The 15,192-nt window shown below is 37.9% G+C and overlaps 1 protein-coding gene across 8 annotated transcripts in view; it reads left to right on the top strand.

Moving 5' to 3' along the window:
- Positions 1 to 15,192, top strand: part of DPYD (dihydropyrimidine dehydrogenase) — an 883,000-nt gene that overhangs the window by 53,053 nt on the left and 814,755 nt on the right. The gene's annotated exons all lie outside the window — the stretch shown is intronic.

The following is a 15,192-nucleotide window of genomic DNA, read 5'->3' as shown; positions in this document are numbered from 1 at the left end:
TTGGTTGTTTTTTTGAGGGTCTTGCTCTGTTGCCCAGACTAGAGTGCAGTGATGACATCATAGCTCACTGAAACCTTAAAATCCCGGGCTCAAGTGATCCTTCTTAATTCGATACCTTTCTTTTTGTTTGTTTTTAATGAACATCTAATATTTCCAGGGGAAGGGCAGGAGCAAAGCAATATTTCTCTGAGATTACTGCTAGAGCCTTATTTAATTGGGCCTTTGTGGTAATTACAAAGCTGGCACTGTGAGACTGTCATTGGGATATAAGTATTATTCAACATTAAAGGCCCTATTGTAAACGTCATCTTAGGGGCATATAAACTTTTAAATTGGAGAGTAAATTTCTTTTTACCTGATTTCCTAAAATTTATTTTCCCCAAATTAATATTACCAAATTAATTAGTGAGACAGTAGTATTAGCTTGACGTTAGTTCTTTGAAACTTTGTATATACTTTCCTGTAGCATTATTTTATAGTGTCTCTATTTCTTCCTACATTATGATCTCATTGAGGATGGCAATTGAGAGCGTGTACCATGTTTGTTTCTGTTTATATAATTTTTACTTTTTCTTTGACCTGCCACTTGACAAAGTGTTTTAAATACAAAAGAAATAGATACACAATCTGAAATGAAAAGACCACATAGACACTTACTAACAGACCGATTTTGGAATTCAGTTTTCCTTGCTCCAGTTTGTGAGTTTTGCTTTCTACTATGAAGCTTGTCGTAGAGGTCTTTGGAAGGACATCTGTGTGGTCCAAATTAGATCAAGAAACAGGACAATTACAAAGCGTGATCTTGTATAAGGATGTGAATGATTGAAAAGCTTTGAGAAAAGAACCACATAAGTTTCAAACTGAGAAAGCCCTGGGAGACTATCAAATCTAAATCTCTCATTTTCAAGTCTGAGAGCTGTAATCCAGAGACATTCGATGACTTTCCAAAAGTTTCTTATTTAATGTAGAAAACAGGCTTTCTCTATTGTTATTGCTTTGTTGTTACTATTATTTTATGGAAATTAATGTTTTATTCTATAATGAGATTCTATAAATTGAGTTCTCATTTTATCACACTTTTAATAATCAAACAACATTCTGTGTAATCTGATTTCCCCATCGAATATGAGGTTGAGCAATTAATAAGTTCCTGAGCTCATTCTAGAAAGGGTGCTACCTACCTCATTGCTGAATATCACTATGGGCATCAAATGGCCAGGGGAATACTCTGAAGACAACCATAATGATATTCAGTGATAAAGAATGTGGCACTTTTTCTAGGATCCATTAATGAACTTAGTGATCAGACTTGTGGCCATTCCAGAAAGAGTTCCAAAATTGCTTTGAAGGTTCAACTAAGCAATTAGCATCAGTACATAGCTTCCCAAGGGCAAATACTTTGAAGGCGGCCATAGTAATATTTAGCAATGAGGTTTGTAGCACATTTTCTAGGACAAGTTTGTGAACTTAGTTGTACAATCTTGTGTATATTGCCACAAAATTATAGAAAAGCAATTTGACAATATTCTCAACAATGTTCTTTAATATTTGTTGTGTTAGTTTGCTAGGGCTGCTATGACAAGATACCACAGATAAAGGGGCTTATGCAACAGAAATTTATCTTCTCCTAGTTCTGGAGGATAGTGTCTGAGATCAGGGTGTCAGTGGCGTTGACCTCCTCTGAAGCCTTTCTGCTTGGCTCGTAGATGGAGAGAGATGGCATATTCTCTCTGAGTCTTCATTTCCCTTGGTCATCCCTCTGTGTGTGCCTCTGTCCAAACTTCCTCTTTCTGAAAGAGCTATACTGGATTAGGACTCATCCTGATGACTTTATTTTCATTACCTTATAAAGACTGTTTCTAGTCACATTTTGAGGTATAGGGAACTTCCAACTTTTGGGAGTGATACAGTTCAGTCCATAACAACACCTTTAAATTCTTAAACATTGAACATCCCATAATTCATTTTCTAAAAACATATCTTAAGGAATTTGCAGTGTAGGTAATATATAAAGAGGATTATCCCAGGCATTATTTATTCAAGAGAGAACAATGTGGGGGCAACCCACTGAATTCCAACCACTGGGTCACAGTTAACTAAATTAGAGAAAATCCATTTAGTGGCAAATGGTGCAACTCATAAAAATTATTCTTAAAAGTAGAGTCTTCATAGTTGGCCACTTCCATATTGACCACCTCCTTAAGTGGACCCAATTTTCATAGCCCTGACATGCACCACATGTACATATTAGTACAATTAACCTATTTCCTTTATGTTGAACACCTCCATATATTGACCACATTGTTATAGTTTCTTGGTCAACTTACTGAGGTTCTACTGTAATTAATAGTCTGGGTAAACAATCACAATCTATGTTATGCAGAAAAATCATGAAACATCATTGCTTTTACTAGTTATTATGTGCAATTATACATAAACATACCTTTAACTTAGAATGAAATAAAATATAGTGAAATATTAACAGTAATGATATTTTTTCTTGGCTCTTTTGTATGTGTCAGGTTTTCTATAGTGAGCCAGTATTGGTGGAAAAATAAAATGAAAGCTTTACATATATGTTAAAATAATAGTCTCAGTTGTAAGATCAGATTTATTGCTCTGGATGTACATTACCTTGAAAATTCTATGTAATACACATGGATTGCTGAGAGCAGTGAGTTTTATTCCGAAGGGAGCTAGGATTGAAAGTTATCCTTCGTGCAATGAAAGGATGCTAATCCTGCCTGGTGGGAACAGTGGTTCCTGCCTCTATTTATAGCTCTTTGGGAGCCTGAGGCGTGAGGACGGCTTGAGGCTGTGAGTTTGAGACCGGCCTGAGCAACAACGTGGACTCTGTTCCTTTGCTTTTTATTATTGTCCTCTTTGTGCTTGCATGAAGAGTTAAAGTCATCATCAAAAGATACAATTTATTTTTTTATTTCCCAAATTTTAATATTTGTATTTTATAATCATTCATCTAAATTAAACATCTGTACATTAAAACAAACATAACAGCCATGCTCACACACAAGCCCCAACAAAACCTTGCTTTTACTAGCCAAAGAACTGGAAAGGGGCAACCTAGTCAGGCAGAAAACTTTTAGACAGTTGTTGTTCACTACCTCCTTTTCTTTCTTTCTTTTCTTCCTATTTCTTTGGTGCTTGAAGCATCTATATTTCAGGCATTGTGTTGGACGCTATTCAAAGGTAAATGAAATCTTCAAAATAATAATCTGGAATTATTAAAATACATGCAAATTTTATTTAACAAATAAATTATAGCCTTCTTTGAAAATAGGCATCTGTTTGACATGTGAAGGTGCCCTAAGAATGGCAGTTCTGCCCAGGAATGTCTTCACTTGGCAATTTAATGTCATTCCAGTACCAATGCAGTTCTGCATTCAGTGAGGGACTAAGCCTGGAGAATGTGTTTGTGCTGGTTAATGAAGCACGGAGCAGTTATTTCCAGCATCTTCTAAGCAGGTGTTCTGTGACTGCTGTTTATTTTTGCCATTTTTGAAAATGTTGAACTGTCCTAATTACATAAATATTTTGTACTCATTTTCAGTGAGCAATTTTTGAAGACCAGAAAATGTTACAAGTTAGAAAAATTATCCTGAGTGAAAAAGAAAAAGATAGTCAAAGACAGACAATTATTATAGTAGACAAGTGTTTAAGAATTATAAATACATGACACATAGTAGGTGCTCACAGTAAAAGAAAATGAAAGTAGGAATAAATCATAATGTATATTAATAATTTGCTACCTGCAGTTATATTTCTAATTGCTTTTTTGTGGAGTAATTAATGTAAGCTTCAGAACCATCCTGTGAGGTAGGCATCATACAGTATTTTATCTCCATTCATGGGGGAGGAACTGAAGCATAGGGAAGGTTGGGAAACCTGCCCAGGAATCCAAAGGCAAAAGGTAGAACCAGAAACTTGAAATCCCCAGAAAGCTCTTTAAGAAGAATTTTTTGAATAAGGTACTAAAAATAAATCATTGACTTCTTTCCTTACATTCAATGAAAATGACTAATGCATAGGTTTTGATAAATATTTTTTCTTGCTGGGGTTTACAATCTCAGTCAATAGTTCGTTTTTGCATTTAATGGGCTAGATATTGTGCCACTGATTACATTGAAATAAAGATAAATATGATATAGGCCTTGCCAAGAAATTCTCATAATCTTTTGAAGAAATATTAGTAAATAATAATAGTGCTCTTTCGAAGGAAGAACTATGAAGGGATTCTAATTATCAATGTGAGTCACTCACATTTGCCTTTAGCTGAATCTGTCTGGCTTTTAGTGTGGGGAAGGTAGATTTTAGGCATCTTCCTTTAATAAGAAAGATGGGAGATAAAGACTCTGGGACTGCCTTAGGAGATTGGAAGATAAATGGTGAAGACTAAGGGAAGGGGGTACATAGGAGAGAGGATAAGCTTGAATCTATTCAGGGGGCAAAAGGCATATGACTTGAAAGTTTATGTGTGGAGTGCGGATTGTGAGGCGGCAGGATCCCTTCAGCCCAGGAGGTGCATTCAAGGAACAACCCCCAGCTGCTTCTCCTCCTCCCCAAAAGCAACAATAGTTCTTTCTCCTTGCTCCTCTGCCAGAAGCCATGTTGCTTCTGTATACTTTCTCATCTGTTGCCAAAAAAGCACACAGCCTTCTCTCCCTAAAGTTAATCTTTACCCCATGTACTGTTACTTCCCCTCAACTGCATAAGATGGAAATATTCCCACTCTGGTTTATTTACTCTTTGCATAGACTCGAAAATTTGTGTGCGCCTAGTTGTCTAAAGGGTATTTTGGAGGGAAATAATGAAAATTTAGCTGTGGATTTTTTGAAGTTTTTGTGCCTTTGGGGCACCCTGTGTAGTTGCAAAGGTTGAAGCTCATTAAAGGTCAGCGATGGAGATAAAAAAAAATTGGTAAATTGTCAGGAAGTGCTTATATGTCAGTAATTAAAATCTTGTGGGTAGAGTTACCCAGAAAGATTGTGTGGCATGGGAAGAGGATGCAAGTTAGACCTTTAGGATTAGGACAAGGCATATGAGTTACCTCAGGTATGAAATATAAGGAGCTGCCAAAGACTCAGTAATTAAGATGAATAATTAAAAACATTAAATAAACCATGTATGGAGGGGCTTTCCTTCGTCTTGTTGCCCCAGGCCCTGATATGGCACAGGACAGCACTGAACACAGGATAGTAAAAGCAGGCAGAGATGAGAATTTAGCTAAGAAGCGCTATAAGTGGTAACACGAGAAGTATAAGAGCACAGTGGAAGAGTTCCTGCAAGGAAGGAGAGGCTGATGTGTTTTTCTTCTAATATATGATTTCTTGTGTTCTAAATATGGTTAGTTTTTGTATTTTTGAAATTATCCTTGAAGTTTGCTTTGTCTTCTGGCTCCATTTTTCCTTCCCAAGTTTACATGGATATTAAGGGTTGAAATCCACTTAAGTAATTAAGTTAGCACTAAATCTCATTCACCCTTGCTTGGTTAGCCAGCTACTTGGTTCAGTTAAATTTGATATAGAATCCAGGTCCCACTATGGGTATATCAAATTCGCAATATGTATTCCTGTTTTTCAGCTCTAAAACTAAATGAACTTTTGACCAGATTCACAGTAAGAAAGCAATCCCTATTCTACCCTTTTCTCTCCTTACACAATACTTTAAAACAATGTCTCAAGCACTCATTTGCTTTCTTGATTGCTGACAATAGTTTTCTTCCAAAATAGGCTGCATAAGATGAAATTAAAAAAATAACCAAAATCCAATTCTTTGCAACTAAATATCTCCTTCAATAGGTTGAAAAATGCAAAACAAGTCTCCAACTAGAAACTCAGACATGCAGGTAATATACCCTTTTCATTTTCCTCTAACTGTACTTAATTTCTATTTTGAACATTTCTTATGACAGAAACTTATAGGATTCCTTTTGTTCCCTGTTTTACTCTCCCCCATACCCACTCACCCACATGCTACCACCACTTACTTCTCTGGGCTGGTATCTGAGTTACCCAGCACCAGTGCCAAAAGTAGTGGGTGAGATGAACCCAGCCAATTCTTCTTGTTATCTTTCTACTAATAATCACAGTGGGACCTTCAGAGTCATCCCTCGTTTCCATTTACCAGGTCTCTTCCTGGCTTTTATCTCTCTCTACTATTTGAAGCCACTCCTAAGATCATGAGAGCCATTCTGATGTTCTCCTCAATACTAGATGCCTCATGGTCGAGACATCTCTGCCAGGACTTTATCTAGTTAGCCCCCTGTGTATGTCGTGAGGAGCCAGACATTGATCCCGAGCCAGACATTGATCCCTCTTTCTCCAGGAGCCCTTTGCTACCATTAGCCCCTCATATTGTCTGTCTTTAAAATATTTATATGAAAGAGGAAAGGCTATTGGTACAGAAAAATATTACTTTTAATTCATCCCACATTTTCCCTAAACCCACTGTTCATCACCCTTTAGTTACCCTGAAAACGTCACTTCTGAAATAATAAACCCATGGAAATACCAGTTGTTTCTCTGCTTTTTGAACTTACATCCTTTCCGTTAAGAAATAAAACCCAGTGGCCTCCCGTCTAATGGGTATAAATTTCTAGAGGAACGGAGAGGGATTATAGCAAGAGTATCACCACCCATAGAGTCTGATTTTAAGTTTGGATTTATCAGGAATAGTGATCATATTCTGTCCTCCACCCAGCAAGTTCTGAAGTGAGGGCTGGAGGAGTGGGGAGAGATGGCAGGGTAAGTTCCTGTCGGGTGAGAGAGCTTGTATAATAGAAAGGAGGAAGAGGGCAGGCAAGGCCATAGGAACCACACCCTGGGAAACTGGGATGGTACTTTGCACACATTTGAGAGCTGATGCCAACTTAAATTTTGTGCCACGGGAGCCTCACTAACATCACCCTATAACTGGTCCTAAAAACAGCCACATATATGATGGCTTCCACTTTCCTGTAGCTAGCTGTATGTAAAACTGACACATCTAATAATGGGTTTTGTTTTGGGCTCTATAAAATAAGCATATATGAAGAGGGAACAGAGAATATTTTGATTAAAGTGAATATTCACATATTTTTATTGATGTTATTAGTACATGTGATAGTTTTTAAAGCAATGGAAATACAGTAGAACCTCTATGGTTGACCACCTCCCTGTATTGACCACCTCCTTAACCTGACCTGCTTTTCACAGACTGCACGTGTGCTACCTGGACCACAAGTATGTGTCAGTACAGTTGGCCTAGTTCCTTCTGTTGACCACTTCTGTATGTTGACTAGTTTGTCACAGTCTCTCAGATGGTCAAATTACGGAGGTTCTACCATATTTGAAAAGGTAACCTATTCAAAATAAAAAGACACATATGTGGACAAGAGTACCTGTAAATACCAGATTGCAGTTCTACTTAGGATAATTCTGTCTTGCTATTTTCAAAATTAAATGGAATTCTTCTGCAAGTCTGAATCACATCATCCTTAAGAGTTCTTCAATATATTTTTCTTTACATATCCTCAAATCAATTGAACTCAAAATTAGTAGACATTTGAATAAAGAGATTAGATGCCTATGTTATCTTGATTTGGGACAAACCTTGTACGCACCAAGTTCTGGAAGTAAGTGATGTAAATATAATTGGCACTATTGTTCATGACTGTAAAATACTTATATTTCTCCTTCATTATGATATGAGTATACTTACTGTACACAGTTCATTTTTGATCATCTGATAAAAATGCTTCATTTAAAATTATAATGTCTCATAATTCAATTTCTCATTTATTTTTTTCTATCTCTTCCTAAAGTTCAGTTTCTCATGTATTCTTCCCATCTCTATCTGGAGATATAAACACATGTCACTTGTTTTTTGTGAAGTTCTAAGATTTAGGGAGTGCATCTAACACAGGAATCAGCCATGTGAGAAAGGAGTTGTGCTCTGTACCAGTATCTCAAATCATAACAGTGATAACAGTGATCATGGGGGTGGCCTGCGCTGACCTAAGCTCTGTACAATAGATAAATTAAGTGATTAACAATTTTGTGAAGCAAATATATTTCATGTATTTATTCTCCTCCTCCCTTTGGTTTTTCTTCATAGAACTTAACTGCCATCTAACGTACGGTTTCATATTGTACTTAGTTACAAATTTACACTTTTTCTCTCCATTAGAATGTAAGGTCTGTGAGGACCTGCAGTGTTCACAGCTGTACTCAGCTCTTAGAATAGTGCTAGACATATAATACTGTGAAAGTGTTCACCAGATAATGATTTATTAAACAGAACATTTATTAAGTTCTTAGTAAAGGTTAAACACTGTTCTTGGTGCTAGGAATACAAATGTGTGTAAACTGTCTTTGCTCTTATGAGACTTACATTCTGGTGAATGAGAATTATTATCGCTATTTTTCTAATTATTATGATTATGATCCCTTTTAGTTAATGGGAAATATAAAGCTTGGAAAAGGAAAGTGGGAGGCAGAGAAAGATGGCAGCCGAGTAACAGCTACCTTGCATCTGGGCACCGTGAGTCTGGGGAAATAGGACTCCAGGCATCTCTGGCTGGTGGGATCTGCCTATCATCACCCCTGTGAGGATACAGGGAGTCAGCGAGAGACTTCTGGACCCCAAGAGGAGGACTAAAACAGTGGAAAAATGGCAAGTTGTCACGTGTGTTCAATCCGTCTAAACCCGCCCGCAACTGTAAGTTCAGTAGTAGCGAGACTGCAAACCAGAAAGGCCTTACCTGTGAACTGTTTTGGTGTCTTTGGACTTTGCACTCAGTTGAACTGCTTTGGGGAGAGCCTGAGCGGGAGTGCGGAGAACTTTGGCCATTGTCTAGGGCCCCAGTCTGAGCCGCTGAGCCAGACGGACCTAATAGTGTTTGGCTGTGGGTCACAGGGAGCCATTGTGAGCGATCTGCCCCAGCAAGCTCCGCCCTCAGGGTCGTAGAGCTAGAATCGGGTGGGAGCTGGTAACCCAGCGACCAAGTAGCCTAAGAGTGGGGTCTGAGCCGCCTTGCAGCCCTAACCCTCAGGGTCAGAGTGAGACTGGTTTTGGCACACTGGGTAAGTGGATAGCCACTTCAGCAGTGATTCCAGCGATAAGCACTTTCCTGGGAAAGCTTCTACTCAGCAAGTTTACAAATTCAAAGTGCCTTTTAAGTGGGCCGAAGAGAGATTTAGGTGTCTACCTGCTGGGGTTTGAGAAATCAGCAGCCTCCAGTGGTATCAGAACTGTGATTAACATCTCATACCCCAGAAGACCACATGTTGCCCAGACAATATTCAATAACATATACATACTGCTTTGTTTGTGGTTGTGTTTTTTTTTTTTTTTGGTTTGGTTGTTTTTTTTTTTTTTGGCCGGGGCTGGGTTTGAACCCGCCACCTTCGGCATATGGGACCGGCACTCTACCCCTTTGAGCCACAGGCGCCGCCCAGTTTGGTTGTTTTATTTTTTGTTTATTTTGATGTTGTTGATGTTATTTTGTTTTTTAATTTCAACCTTTTCCATACAGATCCTTTTTCTTTCTCAATTTTTCTAGTTTAATTATAATTTCCCATTGCTGCCTTTTTCAATAACTAGAACTTCATTTTTGCTAGTGTTTCTACTGCTATTATTTGGTTTTTCACCCAATTTTATCCCATTAAGTTTTCTGTTTGCTTGTTTTGGTTTGATTTATAGCATTTTTGTCTTTCCTCTCTACTTGGTGGAGGTGGGGTACTGTGTCTGACCAGGTTAGCAAAGAGCTGCTAACCTCAAGGGAACCATCCAACTGAGCAACCCCAGAAGGTGGGTCTTTTTTAAGGTTGTGTCAAAGTACCCTACTGTACACCTATATTGCTCTGTGTCCCTCTTGCTGTGCCTCTCTTATTTTTGTCAATATTCCTTTTACCTACCCCCTCTCCTTTCTCTATTTTTCTTTTTTTTTCTTATAACTCAGTCCTCCTTTCTTGAAACCCTTTTTTGCACTTCAACCTTCTCACCCTTCTGGTCCTGTAACCCTTAGTCCACACGCATGAGAACTTAAAGAGCAAGAGGAAGTGAAAGGAAAATAAGGGCAAGGAAACAGATAAAAGAAATCACTCATGAGGAAGAATCAGTAGAAAACTCCAGGCAACATGAAGAACCAGTCCAGAACAACCCCGCCAAGGGACCATGAGGTAGCTACTGCAGATGATTCCACCTATAAAGAAATGTTAGGAATGACAGAAAGGGAATTTAGAATACACATGTTGAAAACAATGAAAGAAATGATGGAAACAATGAAGGAAACTGCTAATAAAGTGGAAAATAACCAAAAGGAAATCCAAAAACAGAATCAAATAAGAGATGAATGATATGAAGAATATAAAAAGGATATAGCAGAGCTGAAGGAACTGAAACAGTCAATTAGGGAACTTAACAATGCAATGGAAAGTATCAGCAACAGGTTAGACCATGCAGAAGAAAGAATTTCAGAGGTAGAAGACAAAGTTTTTGAGATAACTCAGAAAGTAAAAGAGGCAGAAAAGAAGAGAGAGAAAGCAGAACGTTCACTGTCAGAATTATGGGACTTTATGAAGCATTCCAACATACGAGTTATAGGAATTCCAGAAGGGGAAGAAGAATGCCCCAGAGGAATGGAAGCCATACCAGAGAATATTATAAAAGAAAATTTCCAAAATATCACCAAAGATTCTACACACTGCTTTCAGAGGGATATCGGACCCCAGGTCGCCTCAACTCTAACCGAACTTCTCCAAGACACATTGTGATGAACCTGACCAAAGTCAAGACAAAAGAAAAGATTCTGCAAGCTGCCAGGAGTAAGCGCCAGTTGACCTACAGGGGCAAATCCATCAGAGTGACCGCTGACTTCTCTAATGAAACTTTCCAAGCAAGAAGACAATGGTCATCTACCTTTAATCTACTTAAACAGAACAATTTCCAGCCCAGAATTCTGTACCCTGCTAAGCTAAGCTTCAAAATTGACGGAGAAATAAATCATTTACGGATATACAAACATTGAGGAAATTCGCCACAACAAGACCAGCTCTACAGGAAATACTTCAACCTGTTCTGCACACTGACCACCACAAGGGATCAGCAGCAAAGTAAGAACTCAGAAATTAAAGGACAGAACCTAACCTCCACACTGATGCAAAAGATAAAACTAAGCAATGGACTCTCACAAAATAAGACGAATAGAATACTACCACACTTATCAGTTATCTCAATAAATGTTAATGGCTTGAATTCCCCACTGAAGAGACATAGATTGGCTGACTGGATTAAAAAACACAAGCCATCCATTTGCTGTCTGCAAGAAACACACCTGGCCTCAAAAGACAAATTAAAGCTTCGAGTCAAGGGTTGGAAGAAAATTTTTCAGGCAAATGGAATTCAGAAGAAAAGAGGAGTTGCAATCTTATTTTCAGATACATGTGGATTTAAAGCAACTAAAGTCAAAAAAGACAAAGATGGTCACTTTATATTGGTCAAGGGAAAACTGCAGCAAGAAGACATTTCAATTCTAAATATCTATGCACCCAATTTAAATGCTCCCAGATTCTTGAAACAGACCTTACTCAGTCTGAGCAATATGATATCTGATAATACCATAATAACAGGGGACTTTAACACTCCTCTTACAGAGCTGGACAGATCCTCTAAACAGAAATTAAACAAAGATATAAGAGATTTAAATGAGACCCTAGACCCTGTGCTTGATAGACGCATATAGAACACTCCATCCCAAAGATAAAGAATATACATTCTTCTCATCACCCCATGGAACATTCTCCAAAATTGATCATATCCTGGGACACAAAACAAATATCAACAGAATCAAAAGAATTGATTTTACCTTGTATCTTCTCAGACCATAAGGCACTAAAGGTGGAACTCAACTCTAACAAAAATGCTCGACCCCACATAAAGGCATGGAAATTAAACAATCTTCTGTTGAATAACAGATGGGTGAAGGAAGAAATAAAACAGGAAATCATTAACTTCCTTGAGCATAACAACAATGAAGACACAAGCTACCAAAACCTGTGGGACACTACAAAAGCAATTTTGAGAGGAAAATTCATCGCTTTAGATGCCTACATTCGAAAAACAGAAAGAGAGCACATCAACAATCTCACAAGAGATCTTATGGAATTGGAAAAAGAAGAACAATCTAAGCCTAAACTCAGTAGAAGAAAAGAAATATCCAAAATCAAATCAGAGATCAATGAAATTGAAAACAAAAGAATCATTCAGAAAATTAATGAAACAAGGAGTTGGTTTTTTGAAAAAATAAATAAAATAGATAAACCATTGGCCAGACTAACGAGGAATAGAAAAGTAAAATCTCTAGTAACCTCAATCAGAAATGATAAAGGGGAAATAACAACTGATCCAACAGAAATAAAAGAGATCATTTCTGAATACTACCAGAAACTCTATGCCCAGAAATTTGACAATGTGAAGGAAATGGATCAATATTTGGAATCACACCCTCTCCCTATACTCAGCCAGGAAGAAATAGAGCTCCTGAACAGACCAATTTCAAGCACTGAGATCAAAGAAACAATAAAAAAGCTTCCAACCAAAAAATGCCCTGGTCCAGATGGCTTCACTCCAGAGTTCTATCAAACCTTCACGGAAGAGCTTATTCCTGTACTGCAGAAATTATTCCAAAAAACTGAGGAAGAAGGAATCTTCCCCAACACATTCTATGAAGCCAACATCACCCTGATACCAAAACCAGGAAAAGACCCAAACAAAAAGGAGAATTTCAGACCAATCTCACTCATGAATATTGATGCACAAATTCTCAACAAAATCCTAGCCAATAGATTACAGCTTGTCATCAAAAAAGTCATTCATCATGATCAAGTAGGCTTCATCCCAGGGATGCAAGGCTGGTTTAACATACGCAAGTCCATAAACGTTTTCCACCATATTAACAGAGGGAAAAATAAAGATCACATGATCCTCTCAATAGATGCAGAAAAAGCATTTGATAAAATCCAGCATCCTTTTCTAATTAGAACACTGAAGAGTATAGGCATAGGTGGCACATTTCTAAAACTGATTGAAGCTATCTATGACAAACCCACAGCCAATATTTTACTGAATGGAGTAAAACTGAAAGCTTTTCCTCTTAGAACTGGAACCAGACAAGGTTGTCCTTTGTCACCTTTACTATTCAACATAGTGCTGGAAGTTCTAGCCAATACAATTAGGCAAGACAAGGAAATAAAGGGAATCCAAATGGGAGCAGAGGAGGTCAAACTCTCCCTCTTTGCTGACGACATGATCTTGTACTTAGAGAACCCCAAAGACTCAACCACAAGACTCCTAGAAGTCATCAAAAAATACAGTAATGTTTCAGGATATAAAATCAATGTCCACAAGTCAGTAGCCTTTGTATACACCAATAACAGTCAAGATGAGAAGCTAATTAAGGACACAACTCCCTTCACCATAGTTTCAAAGAAAATGAAATACCTAGGAATATACCTAACGAAGGAGGTGAAGGACCTCTATAAAGAAAACTCTGAAATCCTCAGAAAGGAAATAGCAGAGGATATTAACAAATGGAAGAACATACCATGCTCATGGATGGGAAGAATCAACATTGTTAAAATGTGTATACTTCCCAAAGCAATCTACCTATTCAATGCCATTCCTATCAAAATACCAACATCGTACTTTCAAGATTTGGAAAAAATGATTCTGCGTTTTGTATGGAACCGGAAAAAAACCCCTATAGCTAAGGCAGTTCTTAGTAACAAAAATAAAGCTGGGGGCATCAGCATACCAGATTTTAGTCTGTACTACAAAGCCATAGTGGTCAAGACAGCATGGTACTGGCACAAAAACAGAGACATAGATACTTGGAATCGAATTGAAAACCAAGAAATGAAACTAACATCTTACAACCACCTAATCTTCGATAAACCAAACAAGAACATACCTTGGGGGAAAGACTCCCTATTCAATAAATGGTGTTGGGAGAACTGGATGTCTACATGTAAAAGACTGAAACTGGACCCACACCTTTCCCCACTCACAAAATTTGATTCAAGATGGATAAAGGACTTAAATATAAGGCAGGAAACAATAAAAATCCTCAAAGAAGCATAGGAAAAACACTGGAAGATATTGGCCTGGGGAAAGACTTCATTTAGAAGACTACCATGGCAATTGCAACAACAACAAAAATAAACAAATGGGACTTCATTAAACTGAAAAGCTTCTGTACAGCTAAGGAGACAATAACCAAAGCAAAGAGACAACCTACACAATGGGAAAGGATATTTGCATATTTTCAATCAGACAAAAGCTTGATAACTAGGATCTATAGAGAACTCAAATTAATCTACATGAAAAAAGCCAACAATCCCATGTATCAATGGGCAAGAGACATGAATAGAACTTTCTTTAAGGATGACAGACGAATGGCTAACAAACACATGAAAAAATGTTCATCTTCTCTATATATTAGAGAAATGGAAATCAAAACAACCCTGAGATATCATCTAACCCCAGTGAGAATGGCCCACATCACAAAATCTCAAAACTGCAGATGCTGGCGTGGATGTGGAGAGAAGGGAACACTTTCACACTGCTGGTGGGACTGCAAACTAGTACAACCTTTTTGGAAGGAAGTATGGAGAAACCTGAAAGCACTCAAGCTAGACCTCCCATTTGATCCTGCAATCCCATTACTGGGCATCTACCCAGAAGGAAAAAAATCCTTTTATCATAAGGACACTTGTACTAGACTGTTTATTGCAGCTCAATTTACAATCGCCAAAATGTAGAAACAGCCTAAATGCCCACCAACCCAGGAATGGATTAACAAGCTGTGGTATATGTATACCATGGAATACTATTCAGCCATTAAAAAAAATGGAGACTTTACATCCTTTGTATTAACCTGGATGGAAGTGGAAGACATTATTCTTAGTAAAGCATCACAAGAATGGAGAAACATGAATCCTATGTACTCAATTTTGATATGAGGACAATTAATGAGGACAATTAATGACAATTAAGGTTATAAGGGGGGGAAGTAGAAAGAGGGACAGAGGAGGGGGTGGGGCCTTGGTGTGTGTCACACTTTATGGGGGCAAGACATGATTGCAAGAGGGACTTTACCTAACAATTGCAATCAGTGTAACCTGGCTTATTGTACCC

This window comes from Nycticebus coucang, chromosome 5 (assembly GCF_027406575.1).
Source record: "Nycticebus coucang isolate mNycCou1 chromosome 5, mNycCou1.pri, whole genome shotgun sequence".
Lineage (NCBI taxonomy): Eukaryota > Metazoa > Chordata > Mammalia > Primates > Lorisidae > Nycticebus > Nycticebus coucang.
The sequence above is the reverse complement of the archived record's forward strand: the minus strand, read 5'-3'. Positions and strand labels throughout refer to the sequence as shown.